Below are 14,382 nucleotides of genomic sequence, written 5' to 3'. Positions count from 1 at the left end.
TTGTATCTTCCAGCCTCAAGATCTGGATCCCTGCAATTCTGGATTGTAATTCATTACAGATATAGTCAAGTTGACACAGGAATAGCTTTAAAAAAAAGGAATAGCTATTACAGAGATATGCATCACCTAAGTATACACAGATATTACCAATTAAATATGTTCTGTTACTAAGTGTCAAAGAAGACAGAAAAAAAGAAGAGAGAATAAGATTAGTAGTGGTGGTCATGGATGAGAGGCCAAGAAAAGGGGGGGTGCTGATGTGACCCTTTGGAGACCAGAAAAGTGTTGCAAGGGGGTCCTGGTGGCCAAGCACGATGGCTTAGCACAGTGTCCTGGCCATGTCTCTCATAGCCTTCTGGACATCCCTGTCAGTGTGTTGCCAGTAGCTATCCCCATCTGTTTTGTCCTCCCAGGCTCTGCTTCAGGGTTCCAGGAAGTTCTGCAAGCACCTGCTGACAGCTATAGTCCTGCCATCTTCCCCAGGTTCTGTCCTCATCCAGCCAACACTGGACAAAAATTAAAGGTGGTCGAGGTCTTTGGACTGGCTCCTTCTCCTTCCCACCAGTCTTGTGTCTATGTGACACTAGCCTTTGTGTCTCCCTAGCAGAACAAATATGAACCAAGCATCCCTCCTACAGCCTTATGTCCCCGGCACTTGTGATATTTATTGCTCTTTTTGTCCCAGGGTTGCAAATTACTTCCAATAAACAGGGCGAAAAGAATGGCTAGTGCTTGCTTCTTGCTAAATGGCTGTGCTGTGGGAACAGTGCACCTTGAGGAATTCCCGGGCAAGGTGAAGGGCATGCAGCCTGCACACAGCATGTTCTGTTCTGAACAGGAACCTGGTGGCTCCAGCCTTTGCTCAGTCTTGCATAGGTCAGCAATTAGTGGGGGGGGGGGGGTGAATTTCAGCTCTCAGGTTCTCCCAGAGCCTGTGCTGTTTGCTGTGGGGCTTGGATCTTGGCAGCAGAGAGCAAATGTCAGCCCTCAGCAAGAAACCTGCCAGGAGCTGGCACAGACAGGGGCATCTTTGGCTGTAGGTTGCCTTCTAGGCCACACCTGCTGGAAAGCTGGCTTCTAATCTTTGTGGGTCCTGACCTATCCTGGGCTCCTCCTCTGTCCAGTGAGCCCACAAGCCCAGAGATGGACCTTTAGGAGTTGATTAACATTAAATAAAGACAGTAGAGCAAAACCCTGTGTTGGAATCCTGGTGACTTCTTAACACACGCACACGCACATGCACACACACACACAGAGACAGAGAGAGAGAGAAAGAGAGAGAGAGAGAGAGAGCTACAAACTTGTTGCCTTCCTGTCTTTCACTCTAATGTGCTGGCTGTCTTGGGATTTTGCCAACAAGGCCATCAGTTAATGAGGCTCCGGTGTTCCGAAACCACAAGACCAAAGTAACGCCTTTCCCTTATTTTTTAGAATTAATCTTTTAACTTTTGATCATGTGTAGGCCAGGCTGGCCTTGAACTTGTAGCCAAAACTGACCTTGAGCTTCTGAGTAGCTTGTATTTACCTCGCGAGAGTGCTGGGCTTGCAGGAGGACCTGCAACACCAAGTCTATGCAAACCGAGGGCTTCAGACAAGAAGTTCTACCAAGAGCTACATCCAGTCCTGAACTCTGTGGCCTTCAGTTATGGCAACAGGAAGCAAATGGACACAGCTCCCTCTTTTGAGTTTCTACCACTTGCAAGAACCTGTAGGGATGACTTCATCTAAAGGTTGCTGTCGAGCCATCCTTTGGGGATGGGTTGGGCTCATGTTTCGGTTCTCTACCTTTCCTGGAGGCAGTCAAGCTCCCAAGGAAGCCTCTGGTCCATCTTTCCCATCCACACCAGCACCAATTAGGGGAGATGGTATCCAGAAGCCATCTTGACCCTGTCTATACCTCATCTCTTGGTACAAGGTGAACATTTTAAACATAACATAGAAAACATTTTTTTTGTTGTTTTTTTTGTTGTTTTTTTTGTTTTTTTGTTTTGTTTTGTTTTGTTTTTGAGACAGGGTTTCTCTGTATAGCCTTGGCTGTCCTGGAACTCACTCTGTAGAGCAGGCTGGCCTCGAATTCAGAAATCCACCTGCCTCTGCCTCCCAAGTGCTGGGATTAAAGGCGTGTGCCACCACTGCCCGGCAGAAAACATTTTAAGATAAAATTTTATAGCTGTCCTGAAAGATTCACGGGAGGAATGTCAGATGGGGTTGTTGGGACCCCTGGCAAGTGAGCTCCTGACATAGGGCTGTCTGTCTAGTATGGGTGGAGGGAGACTGATGAGATGGTTCAGTAGGTGAAGGTGCTTTCTACCAAGCCTGACGACCTGAGTTCAAGTCTAGTACCCCCACGTGATGAAGGGAGAGAGGGACTCCTGTAGATTGTCCTCTGATTTCTACACTTGCACCCTCCCCGCCCAACGCCCCTGTGTGAGTGTGTCCCTAACCCTTTTACACTCTCCATACTCCCTCCCTCAGGTAATAAAAATCTAATTAAAACAAGTAAGTGGATGAAGGCTCAGGTCTGACAGCTTCAGGAAGTCAAAACCGAGCTGCTTACAGAATGGATGCTCTTTGATATGTGTTGAGACATTTTTAAAAATAAAAATGCAAGTGGGGGGGGAGAGGAGGGAGAGAGAAAGGAGGGGGAAGGGAGAGAACCCTAGCGAACTGGGGTATCTGTAGGGTCTTTCTGATTAAAAGTAGATGCTGGACGACTCCTGGGTGGAAATCCTGTTTTCATTAGTTTCAAGGGGACTTACAAGGATCCTGGGATACAAGCTGCAGAGCAAGGAGCCTCGGCTAAATTGACATAATGGAGTTGTCACCTGGGACAAGAAGGGACAACCTTAGGCTCAGTTTCCCACTTTGGGCCCAAGCTGTGCTTGGCATTGGCTGTGTTGTTGTCGCTCTGCCTGATCTGGTCACCAGGCCAGGGTGGGGATGTTCTGACCACTGCAGCTGGAGACTCATGGGAGGAACTGCACACCCTGGCTCCCTTGTAAACAATCTTCTTGGAAGCACAGGGAGCCAGTGTTTAGGGGCCCACACCCCCCATCCTGAGAAGCACTGCCCAAGGAGCCTCCCAGAGCAAGGTGACTGACTCAAGGTCCCACAGCTGGGGATGACTCCCAGCTTGGAACATTCCCAAGCTGCTCTGTGGTCCTTTAGAGCTGGCCTGGGAGCTGTTTACAAGGCTGGCTGCAGCACGCAGGAGTCCTGTGTCCCAGCTGAACTTTTGCAGGAGCCAAGGAGTTTGATCACAGAGGAAGAGTCAGCCAGGAGGGAGCCAGCTCCCCTCGGCTGCCTGGGGCTCTGGGCACCACCGTGTCCTCAGCCTAGGTCTCAACCCCAGGCTCCCAAGCAATTGGAACCTGTGAGCACAGCCTCCTTTTGGCAGGACCTCCTGTACCGTTGTTATTTTTATCTTGGTGCCTGGTTGTAGTTTACTCTTATTCTCCTGCTGCCCCGTAAACACAGCTTGCAGCCCTTTCTCCTGCTTGCTTTCTTGGCGCATAAGACAGACACCTGTCTGCTTTTCTGTTCTTTCTAACCAGTTCAGTTATGAGGGTGTGAGGTGGCGGGGGGGGGGGGGGGGGGGGGGGGGAGCCCATTCGATTCTTCCCTGCTGTGGCCTGAGATGTTTGACAAGGTGCAGAAAAAAAAAAAAAAAGCCAAATGAAGTCTTTAATCCTCTGAGCCCTTTCAACACTCATCTCTGGCGTGGCCAGGCTCTGCTCAGAGAGCACAAGCCTGGGAGGGGAATGAGCCCAGGTGGCCCCAGCTTGGGTGAGGTGACTGCTGCCCACGTGATTTGATGATGCGACCCGTTGGCTCTCCTGAGCAGCTTATCTGTCGTCGTCAGAAGCCCTGGGAGTCTTTGTTTCTTGGAGGTGATGTCTTTTCTCCTTGGATTAATTATGCAGCCGGATCCTGTTAGTCTGAAATGCATTGCAGGCTGCCCTGCCTGCTTTCCCCTCTCTGAGGGCCTGCCTACCATCCAAAATATAAAATAAAAGGTACTTGCCTGTGGCCTTAGATGTGGGACTGTAGTTTGCCTGCTTGGGACCTCTGCTGGGGGAATTGACTTTGTCATGTAGGACATTGGGCCTGACCCAGGAGAGTAAAGCTGAGAAAACACTGAGTGCTAGGGGACCTTGGCTCTGGGTTTGCTCCAGGATTCTCTGCTGGGGTACAGAGTCAGGCACCTTATAGCATGGTTTCTGAGACACACTCATTTGAAATTCTGAGTTTATCTGTCCCTAGTTTATCAGGAAGAGAGCCACCATTCCACCCCCCCCACCCCCCCACCCCACCCTGCTTCCTGCTCCCCTCTGAGTTCCTGAGATGTTCAGACAGGTCCATAGAGAGTATGTTTTGTGTATTGGATCTGACTGGTTCCATTGACATTTCTTCCTAAGGGGCTGTAAATCCCTGTGGGCAGGGCCAGTGACCTGTTCCTCCCAGACACAGCCTGGACTCAAAAGAGCAAGAGGTGCCTCAATATATTTATGAGAGAAGCAAGAACATTCAAAAAGTCAGGGCAGAAATCCCTTTTATTTTTTCCAGACACTGGACAGTATTCCCAGCATGAAAAGTATGAATCCACCTGTCCTCTCCCCATGCACTGTGCGGAGCCCTTAGTAAGGAGGGCAGGTAAGGGCAGAGGCTTGGACATAGACCTCAAGCCTATGGATTTACTGAAGATCTTAGCACAGGGAGCCAGTGGGCTATGTTCTTTCAGGGTTCTCCAAGGGCTTTTCCTTTATGGTACTTGGAAGCACTGGAGGTCTCCCATGGAACACTCTGAAAAAAAGGTTCTGTTTGCTCTCAGTGGGCACTTATAGCCACATGGGCTGATTCTGTTTCAGGCATTTGGGAGATCTCTGTCTGCTAGGTGCCTGGGCTGACAGTGCAGGAACTGGGGTGGGTCAGAAGATGTTCTTGGGAAAGCTGGAAGCCTACTGATGGCTATAGTCTAGGATTGGAGGGGTTCAGGGATGCTAACATGTGGCTCCCCTGTGGTTGGAAATGGATATTGTTGGGGAAAGACAACCCAACAACTATGTCCAGTGGCCGTATTCTCTTAGATTTGGGAGAGTATAGAGTCAAAGTTGAGGTGGACACAGCCCATGGGGGTTTAACTCATATTCATTTTAGCTGAGAAGGACTGGATGGTCACTGTCTTAGTTATGGTTTCCATTGTTGTGAAGATACACCATCATGACCAAGGCAACTCTTACAAAGAACAACATTTAATTGCGGCTGGCTCACAGGTTCAGAGGTTCAGTCCGTTATCATCAAGGCAGGAACACAGTAGCATGCAGGCAGACACAGTAGTGGAGAAGGGGCTGAGAGTTCTACATCTTGAACCAAAGGCAGCCAGGAGAAGACTGGTTTCCAGGCAGCTAGAATGAGGGTCTTAAAACCTACCCCCACAGTGACATACTTCCTCCAAGAAGGCCACACCCACTCCAATAGGGCCACTCCTCCTAATAGTGCCACTCTCTGGTCCAAGCATATTCACCCACAGTCACCATAGACACATGGATAAGGCTAACTAACCTTGCATGAGGAAGCAGAGCAGGTACCCTACCCCACTGGACTCCATGATTTTCATACCCCGACATGGTGGGTAGATCCCCTAGCCATGGTAAGTCCTTTCTCCGGAGCTCAGAGCAACATGGTACTAAATTGTCCTTGTTTCAAGTTGTCAGTGATGTGTGCTGTTTTAGCTTCAAGCAGAACCGAAGCTCTTGTGTGTAACCCTTTCCACTGGGTCACTGGGCTCGTCTGCCAGCGTGCACTCTGGCATATTTGGCTGCAGCCCAAGCTAACTTTCAGTAAAGCCATTCACGATGCTGTAAGCATGTGTCCAGATGATGTCATGGTGAAGGACTGCCCAGTGCCCTAGAGATGGGGATGCTGCCTGCCTGTTGACCTCTCTAGTAGCTCAGTGGCACATGGCTTAACTCTGGGGAAAGGTTAACACATCAGACTGTCTAGAGCAAAGAACCCCAAGAGACTGAAGTGTATTCTGGGAGTGGGTAGGGAGATGCAGGAGACTGGGGAGGGTTGAAGGCTCAGCATGGTCCCTCTGTCCAGTGTCCAGCTTTTCTTTCCTCTGAACACACTTTGGCTTTCCTTATAGATCCCTTCTTGTCCATGACAGACTCTCTGGAGGTCTAAAGTCATGTGAACAATGGGTCAGCGGAGACTGTTGTTTCTGTGTCCTCAGAAAGATCAGCCTGAATGTGGTCATCCATATGCATAAGGACCACCCGTAGGCACCACATGGGGTTTCTTATGTAGCTGATAGTGTTGTACATTCTGGGAGACTCCAGCATGAGCCCTTGCAGTCCCTTAGGCTGTGTGTCAAACTCATGCTTCTTCTTGTTGCTCATAGACAGAGGATGACCTTTGTTACCATCCTGCCCTGAGTGCCTGGTGTGGGAATAGCTGTACACTGTAGCTTTCTCCTGATGTTTTGGGGCTCTTGTTTCTGAGCAGTCTTCCAGAGGGGCTGGGACTGATCTCCTGTAGGGCTCTCTAGGTCCGGCAGACCCTGGACCTGTTCCAATGGGGGTTCTTGGAAATCCCACCATCAAGGCAGCCTTTGGTTGGTCTTATCCTACTGCATATAGCTCCCTGTGGGTACTCTCCTTGTCATTTGCCTTCCCCCAGGGCAAGACCAAGCTCCCTTCCCCCTGGACCTGACTAGGTGTCCTCTGGCCCACTTGGCATTCAGCAGGGGTTGGCTGATATCCTGCTTTGCCCATTGGCCTCAGGCAGCTAGCTTCTAGCACAGTCTTGAGTGGAGGCTCCCAGGAGTCTTGGAAGCTTCCATTCAAAGAGGTCAATGGGAGCAGGCTCTGGCTACTCCTTCTTCCTATGCAGAAACACTTCCTTGGTCTGCCAGCCTGGGCCATTTGCTCTGGCCAGGAGCATCAATCTCCATGACGGATCCTTCAGCCTGGCCAACTGGACAGTACTCACCCAGATTCCCACACACTTGTGGGGGAGGGGGCATCTCAGGACCACCAAGAGACTCCTCAGCATTTCCTGTAAACACTGGAGAACACTGTTCAGTAGGGTGCTCAGGCACCTTTGGCCTCCAGAGCTACCTCAGGCCAACACAGCCAGTTTCTTTTCAGAAAACTCAGCAATGTGCCAAAAATAAGAGAGACATTCCCAGGAACCTTTGGACTCAGATGGCAGTCTTCCTGGAGATGGGGATCCAGAAGAGGACAGAGGAAGAGGCCAGGTCTGCAGCCAGGTGCCATGGGATTGCAGCCTTGCGGGGGGGTGGGGGGGGTGAGGGGGGTGTACAGCTGCTTCCAGGTGGGCAGGGAGCCTTGGGCAGTTAAGGATTTACCTGGTAGAGAGTGCTTGCCTGGTATGGAAGGGAAGTTGGAATTGACAGATAGGAACACAGACAGACAAGCAAACAAAGCATTCATACAGCTCTGCGTCTCTACAGGTGCAATCTTAGGCCTTGGCTATGTGACTTGGGATGAAGATCTGACCTTTAACCAAGACCAGAAAGTAGAAAGGAACACCCGGAGGGACTGATAAATGACCCATGAGAAGAACAAATACCCACTGCTTAAGACTTAAGCTTCAGGGATACAATGTGCCATAGCCAAAGAACAATGGGGTGTGGGATGGGGGAGGTCTGCCACCCCTGTGAAGCACCAATGATTAGGACAACAATAGAACTGTTTGCAATAAAGGGATGCAAAACAGAGAGAAACGTAGGCAAAGATTATGCAAACAGAGGCAGAGGCCAAGGTCACATGGAATGCAGCTCAGGTTAGTGGAGTCAGGTACATGATGATAAAAGTCCCTACTGGGAGTTTCCATGTGTCTGAAGGGTAAAGTGTTTGAAGACTGACCATCCCAGGGGGTGAGTTTATGGAAGTTGTTACATTCTGACATTACTGCTGGGCCAGAGCAACAGCAGACAAGAGCCCTGGAGTATTCATCCGAGCAGATGGGCCTCGATGTGTTCATTCAGAGGTTCCCAAGTCAGGGACACCCAGGGTGTCCATTGCAGCCTTTGTGCACAGACAGTGGTAGGCCAGGCCACTGGATGGTCTGAGCAGAGGAGGATGCTGGAAACAGTAGGCAGGTCTCTGTGGAATACTGTGTGGCTTCAAAAGGAGGGAGATGAGTCTTCCCATATCAGTAAAGCAAACCAAGAAAACCCTTCAAGTACATGCATGGAGGTTTGTCTCCATGGTGACTCTAAGTCCAGTCATGTTGATGGTGAGGACTGAGCATCACATCCTAGATGGACACGGGGAGTGAGGAGAAGGAAGACACTTGCTTCCAGCCTGGTTGTGCTATATTCAGATGCACTGACGGTTTGGGAAGGCCAGGTTGGCCACTTGCATAGGGTCTTTGTCCCCAAGCCTTCCAAGAGACTTCCTGTCTGATGAAGTGGGGTCCCGGGGAGTAAGGGTCAATCAGTGCCACTGTAGAAGCCTCTTGTGCTCCACAGCCCCATCTCACATCCAAGACCACAGGAAGGTAGCCTTTTCCATGTCCTGGTCTCTTTGACCTCAGTGGGTTCCTCAGAGAAGCCATCTGATCGAAAATCCAAGTTCAGGTCACAATAATGAGATGTAGCTCAGTCATGTCTCCATGGTTCACTTGTTCTGTGGAAGGCCTTGAAGCAGGCCAGGGTCTCTGCGTGACATCAGGTGAAGGTGCTTTGGAAGGGCATAGCATAGAGTGCATGGGGGAAGGCCAAGAGGCCATGTGGAATGACACTGTAGTGGTTAATCTTGCCAGCCTGGCAGGATCTTAGAATCACCATGGACACAAACCTGGGTCTGTGAGTTTCTAGAATTCGGGTGGGAAGACTCACCCTAAACTTTGGCTGCCTCATCCCATAGCCTGAGGGAAAGTACACAAGACAAACTGTCATGTCCCAGGCATTTTTCCACACCCCAGGGGTCTCAGTGGACCCTTCGGCAGTGGAGGGGCTGGACAGTCAACTCAATGAGTCAACACCCACAGGCTCCCTATCAATATAGTCTAAACTCTGCCTCCCCTAATGGGTTGATGTTTTAGTCCAGGGGTGTCCAGCCTTTTGATACTATGACATGAACTCACCATCTACAAATGACTGGGGCCACATTCATACCTATCCTTAGACCCATGTGGCCCCAGAGATGTAGGCTGCATGCATCTCGGATCTGTGAATGTGACCTCTCTCGGGAGTAGGAGTACAGGGTACGTAATCAAGTCATGATGGGGTTCCCAGGGTGCCTCCTGATGCAATGAATATTGTTCTCATGAGAAAAGGAAAGGAAGGAAGGGGTGTGTGAAGGCATGAGCTTGAAGATGTCCACCTATGAGCCAGAGGATGCTATGACCTGGCCACCAGTCAGGGGCCAGGCAGAGGCAAGAGATCCTACCTGGTGACTTCCAGGAACTAGGCTGCTGACACATTAGTATCTGGGCAAAGCATTTATAAACAGCCATTTGCAGGGTCTTGCTGTCTAGTCTGTGGGTCCCTGCACGCTGCACTGTACTGTGCGATCTGTCTTCTTGTGCTCTTGTGTTTCTCCTGCTGTCATGGCCATTTCCTTCTGAGCCCATCAGGTTTCTGGATGAAGGCAAAGTATCTGCTGAGGGCTGTTGCTTCACTTGGCAGAATGTGTGACGCCCTCCCCTCCCCCCAGACATCCAACTCATGTTTCATGTCCCTACCCTGCAAAGGAAGAAACTGGTGCTACAAATTCCTAGACCTGCCCTAGGCTTCCCAGGTAGACAGATGGGACTCCATGGCCTGTGATGGCATCTCCTGGCCTCTTGTCCCCTTGTCACCTGCCCTTCCTGATTGTGAGCTTAGAGGCAAGGCATTCCCATGGTGGGAAGAGCAGGGTCTGTAGACTCACACTGCTGAGATTGGGATGCTGTGTGTTGATGTGTAAAGGTTCTTAAGGTAGCGGGGTAGAAATGTGGAGGACCTTTAAGAGGTAGGTCAGCTGGATACAGTGATGCCTCCCTTTAATTTCAGCACTCAGGAGGCAGAGGAAGGAAGTCTCGAGAGAGGGAAGAGTCTACAGGGAAGTCCTTGGGTCATTGGGATGTGTTCCCCAAGGGGATGATGGCATCCTGATCTTTGCTTCACTTCTAAATGAAACCATTTGCTCCCACTCCCACCGTGCCATGACGCCCCATCCTCTGCCATACTTGGGGCCAGTAATCCTGACTTTGAACTGAGAGCTATAATAAGCAGGTGACCCATGCCTGGTATTCACTGTAGACAAAGCTGAGCAGTCCACACAGCCTTCTAGCACCAAGAAGTTCCTGGTTAGCTGTGACCTGGGCAAGCATCCAGTGCCCTGGATTCTCCCACCTATAAATGTAAAGTGGGGAGAGAATGAGCTTTGGGGCACCGACAGCTACCCTAGCCACTACGGCAGCATGCCATTTCCAGTGCTGTGCTCTGAGGCTGTCCTGTGGTAGATAATTACACCCAAACGTGCGTCTGCTGAGGAAGGGAATGACGAACGGTGGGGACAATGTCTGCAAGCACACACATTCCTGACATCTTGCCGAAGGCATTTGGACTTGGTGCTGTTTCTCTGTGCTGTCTGCTTTGCTTTTTTTCAATTACGTCTTTTTCTGGAATCCCAGAACATCGAATCCATCAAGTTGACATCAGTGCCAAGTGGCTCTGATGGCTGAGATCCTGGTGAGAAGTCAGGGAGAGAGCCCTCTGCCTTTTCACTGCCTTGGCACTCATGCATACTGATATGTACCAAATGGCTTTCTGGAGGCCCCTTGATGGATGAGCTCTTGAGATATGGCAGTTTGTCCAAGACCTTTCAGCATCAGACAGGCAGAGGCATTTGTGGGCTCCCAGGGTTTCCAGGTACCCGTACGTGTGGTCTCCCCATCTCTCTCCCTCAGCTAACTCACATGATGACAGATGTCAATTGTGACTGGGCAAGGGTCTGAAAACCTCACTTGGGACATCCAGTTACTGGAACTGAGAGGTCTGTGCTCCAAGAAATGTTCCGTGGGCAGAGGTATTTGCCTGAGCTTTTGGAGGAAGTTTATTATTAGGACAATGGCTTTCTTTTTTTTCTTGTTATTATTTTAATTATGTCTATGGATATGTGTTTGTGTTCGGGTATGTGTATATAAGGGCAGGTACCAGGGGCTAGAACTCCTATCCTGGAGCTGGAATGACAAGGTATTTGCAAGCTGGTCAATATAGCTGCTAGGAACTGAACTCAGGTTCTCAGCAAGAACAGCAAGTGCTGTTAACAGCTGACCCATCTCTCCAACCCCAGGGTGGTGATTTTTGTAGACACAAACAACCACCTCTGTCCCATGTCCTTCGTAATCAATCCTGGTCAATGGTGCTCACAGACAAGGTCAATGCTGGACACCGTGGCGGACACGGGTGGGCACTGTTTCTGACTCCTGCAGCTCTGGCACGAGTCCCGGGCAGCAGTCACGTGTTGCTTAGCGGTGTGAACCGCCCATCTTTCTATTCTCCTTATTTTTATGTCCTCTTTGCTTTTAACTGCAACTACCAGGAATTTTAGAAAATATGTCCCAGCGCTGGGTGGACAACTCAGTTGTTCAAGTATATTATACCTGAGTTCAATCTCCAGAACTCATGGGAAGAAGCCAGGCATGGTAGCCCATGCTGGTAACCCCAAGTGGATTCCGGTGGATTCCTGGGGGCCTTCTGGCAATCCAGTCTATCCTACACTGCAGGTTACATGCCTGTGTGAGATCTTTTCTGGAAAAGAGGGTAGTTTGTACCTAAGAAACGATGCTGAAAGTTGCCTCTGGCTTCATTTTCAATGGGCAGTCATACACACATCTGTATGAACATGTGATCACACACACACACACACATACACCACCACCACCACCACGACCACCACCACGACCACCACCACCACCACCACCACCATCACCACCACCACCACCACCACCACCACCACCACCACACTGGGAGGAAGAGAGGAGGGAGGAGAAAAAAAGGGGGGCAGAATCAGATATAGGAGGAGATGGGGGAAGTACAGAGAGTCAGGAAATTGAATGGAGGTGTGTAGCAGTGGGGGATGGGGGAACTGGGGGTAGTCACTAGAAAGTCCCAGGTGCCAGGAAATCAAGAGGCTCCCAGGACTCAAAGGGGATGACAGTAGCTGAAATACCCAACAAAGGGGAGAGAGAACCTGTAGAGACCATATCCAGAGGTTAGGCATTCCCCCCCCCCCCCACGTTGAGGGATGGGGCCACCCACCCATCTCAAAAATATTAACCCAGAATTGCTCCTGTTTAAAGGAAAAAAATTCAAGGTCAAAGAGTGGAGCAGAGAGACTGAAGGAAAGGCCATCCTGAGACTGCCCCACCTGGGGATCCATCCCATCTGCAGGCACCAAACCCTGACACTATTGCTGATGCCAAGAAGCTCTTGCTGGCAGGAGCCTGGTACAGTCGTCTCCTGAGAGGCTCTGCCAGAGCCTGACCAATACAGATGTGGATGCTTGCAGCCAACCACTGGACCGAGCATAGGGAGAAGTTAGGGGAAGGACTGAAGGAGCTGAAGGGGTTTGCAACCCCATAAGAAGAACAACATATCAACCAACCAGACTCCTCAGAGCTCCCAGGGACTAAACCATCAACCAAAGAGTACACATGGAGGGACCTATGGCTTCAACTGCACATGTAGCAGAGGATTGCCTTATCTGGCATCTATGGGAGGGGAGGCCCTTGGTCCTGTGGAGGCTGAATGCTAGGGTGGTGGGGTGGAAGTGGGTGGGTGGATGAGGGAGCACCCTCAAAGAAGGAGGGGGAGGAGGGAAGGGACAGGGGGTGTGCAGAGGGGAAACCAGGAAGGGGGATAACATTTGAAATGTAAATAAATAAAATAATCAATAAAAAAATTACTATAGTATGCATACAACCTCTTTGGATTCTATGTCCTGCTGTCCAAGTCTTTTCTGCTTGTCTTTCACCTCTATTTCCAGAAGGGAAAGATGAGTGGAATCACCATTCAAAGTGTATCAGCATCAAAATAAGAAAAGTAAATAGCCCTGTATCTATGGGCAAAATTTGCCCAGACGGGACCCAGAGTGGAATCTTCATCCTGGCTTTTCAAACTCAAGGGTGAAGTCGCCTTTGATCAAATGCTAACAAATGGCAAACAAAGCCCAGAATGTTCTTGGGCAAAGCTTTGGAATTATAGTCACAAGGCGTATAAATAGTTCTCCACAGTGAAGGCCAGGCCACAAAGCCATGTCCCAAAATAGCAACCGGCTCTCCAGCATCATGATGTTCTGCAGAAGCCGTACGACCCAAATCCCACCATTATCCACGGAGAAAACCCGGGCCCCACCTTAACTCCCCACAAGGCTCCACCCTGGGCTCTTTCCATTATTCATCTGGCACGCTTTGAATAGGAGAAATAAGTGTAATTGAGCTCAGGAGGCCGGAGTTTCCTTTCCACAGTGTGGGATGGGATTCCCTCCCCTTCCCCTTTTGTTAGTGTTTGTTGTGGGAAGGAGGAGTGTGGGAAAGTTGCCGTGGTCGGTTTTCAGGTGACACCTCAGTTGACAACAGACGGGCAATGTTTTCAGAAAACAACCCAAGAGGCACAGCACTGCAGGGAGAAGTAGTGTAGGGGGGTCACCCGGAGCCATGTGCAGGGGCAGGAGGAACGCAGCTGCCGCTGGCTGATGGAGAGGGACAACCCAAGCACTGTTGGATAGGCCAATTCTCACATGGTTCACCAGAGGCTGGCTGTGCTGTGGTCTTCTGCTCAGACCAATGCCTGAGAGCTAGAGTTTAGGAAGGCAGGCTTATTGAGCGCACTGGTTCTGAGGTCTTGTTCTGTGATTGGCTGATCCTGCGCTGGGGCTTTGTCCGTGGTGAGGCCGAGCTTCACGGTGGGCAGAATATGTTGGAATACAACTACTCACTTCGTGTCAGCTGGGAAGCAGAGACACCAAGAAAGGGTTGGGAACAATTAAGTCATACTCTCGCTGGCCTACTTGCTCTAAGTAGGTCCACCTCCTAACCTTGCTGCCACCATCGGGTGATGCCTTTGAATCGCAAGTCCATCACTGGATGAACCCACTCTTCCTGCAAAGGCTCGTGTGCTATATAGGCTTATGAATAGCTGATGGACCTTTGAAATGTAACTGGGCTATGAGAGCTCAGACCTAGTCAATACATCTCTAGATGATGTCTGACAGCTCATGTCAAGTAGAGACTAGTCCTGTCATATAATCTACACACAGTCAATGCAGACACACCCTTCTTTCCCCCCAATAATTTCAACCCAGGGTCAGCTGAAGCTGTAGACGTGGACCTGCAGAAACAGCAGATTAACTGTATAGCAAG

At 50.2% G+C, this 14,382-nt stretch overlaps 1 long non-coding RNA gene across 1 annotated transcript; it reads left to right on the top strand.

The window, feature by feature from the left end:
- Nucleotides 1-3,741: 3,741 nt before the first annotated feature.
- LOC143443176 (uncharacterized) lies at nt 3,742-12,769 on the top strand. Its single transcript, XR_013111941.1, has 3 exons — nt 3,742-4,016; nt 7,152-7,261; nt 12,322-12,769. It is a non-coding gene; the product is annotated as an uncharacterized LOC143443176 (long non-coding RNA).
- The last annotated feature ends 1,613 nt before the right edge of the window (nt 12,770-14,382 follow it).

The sequence above is a fragment of the Arvicanthis niloticus genome, chromosome 8 (genome assembly GCF_011762505.2).
Source record: "Arvicanthis niloticus isolate mArvNil1 chromosome 8, mArvNil1.pat.X, whole genome shotgun sequence".
NCBI classification, from domain to species: domain Eukaryota; kingdom Metazoa; phylum Chordata; class Mammalia; order Rodentia; family Muridae; genus Arvicanthis; species Arvicanthis niloticus.
The sequence above is the reverse complement of the archived record's forward strand: the minus strand, read 5'-3'. Positions and strand labels throughout refer to the sequence as shown.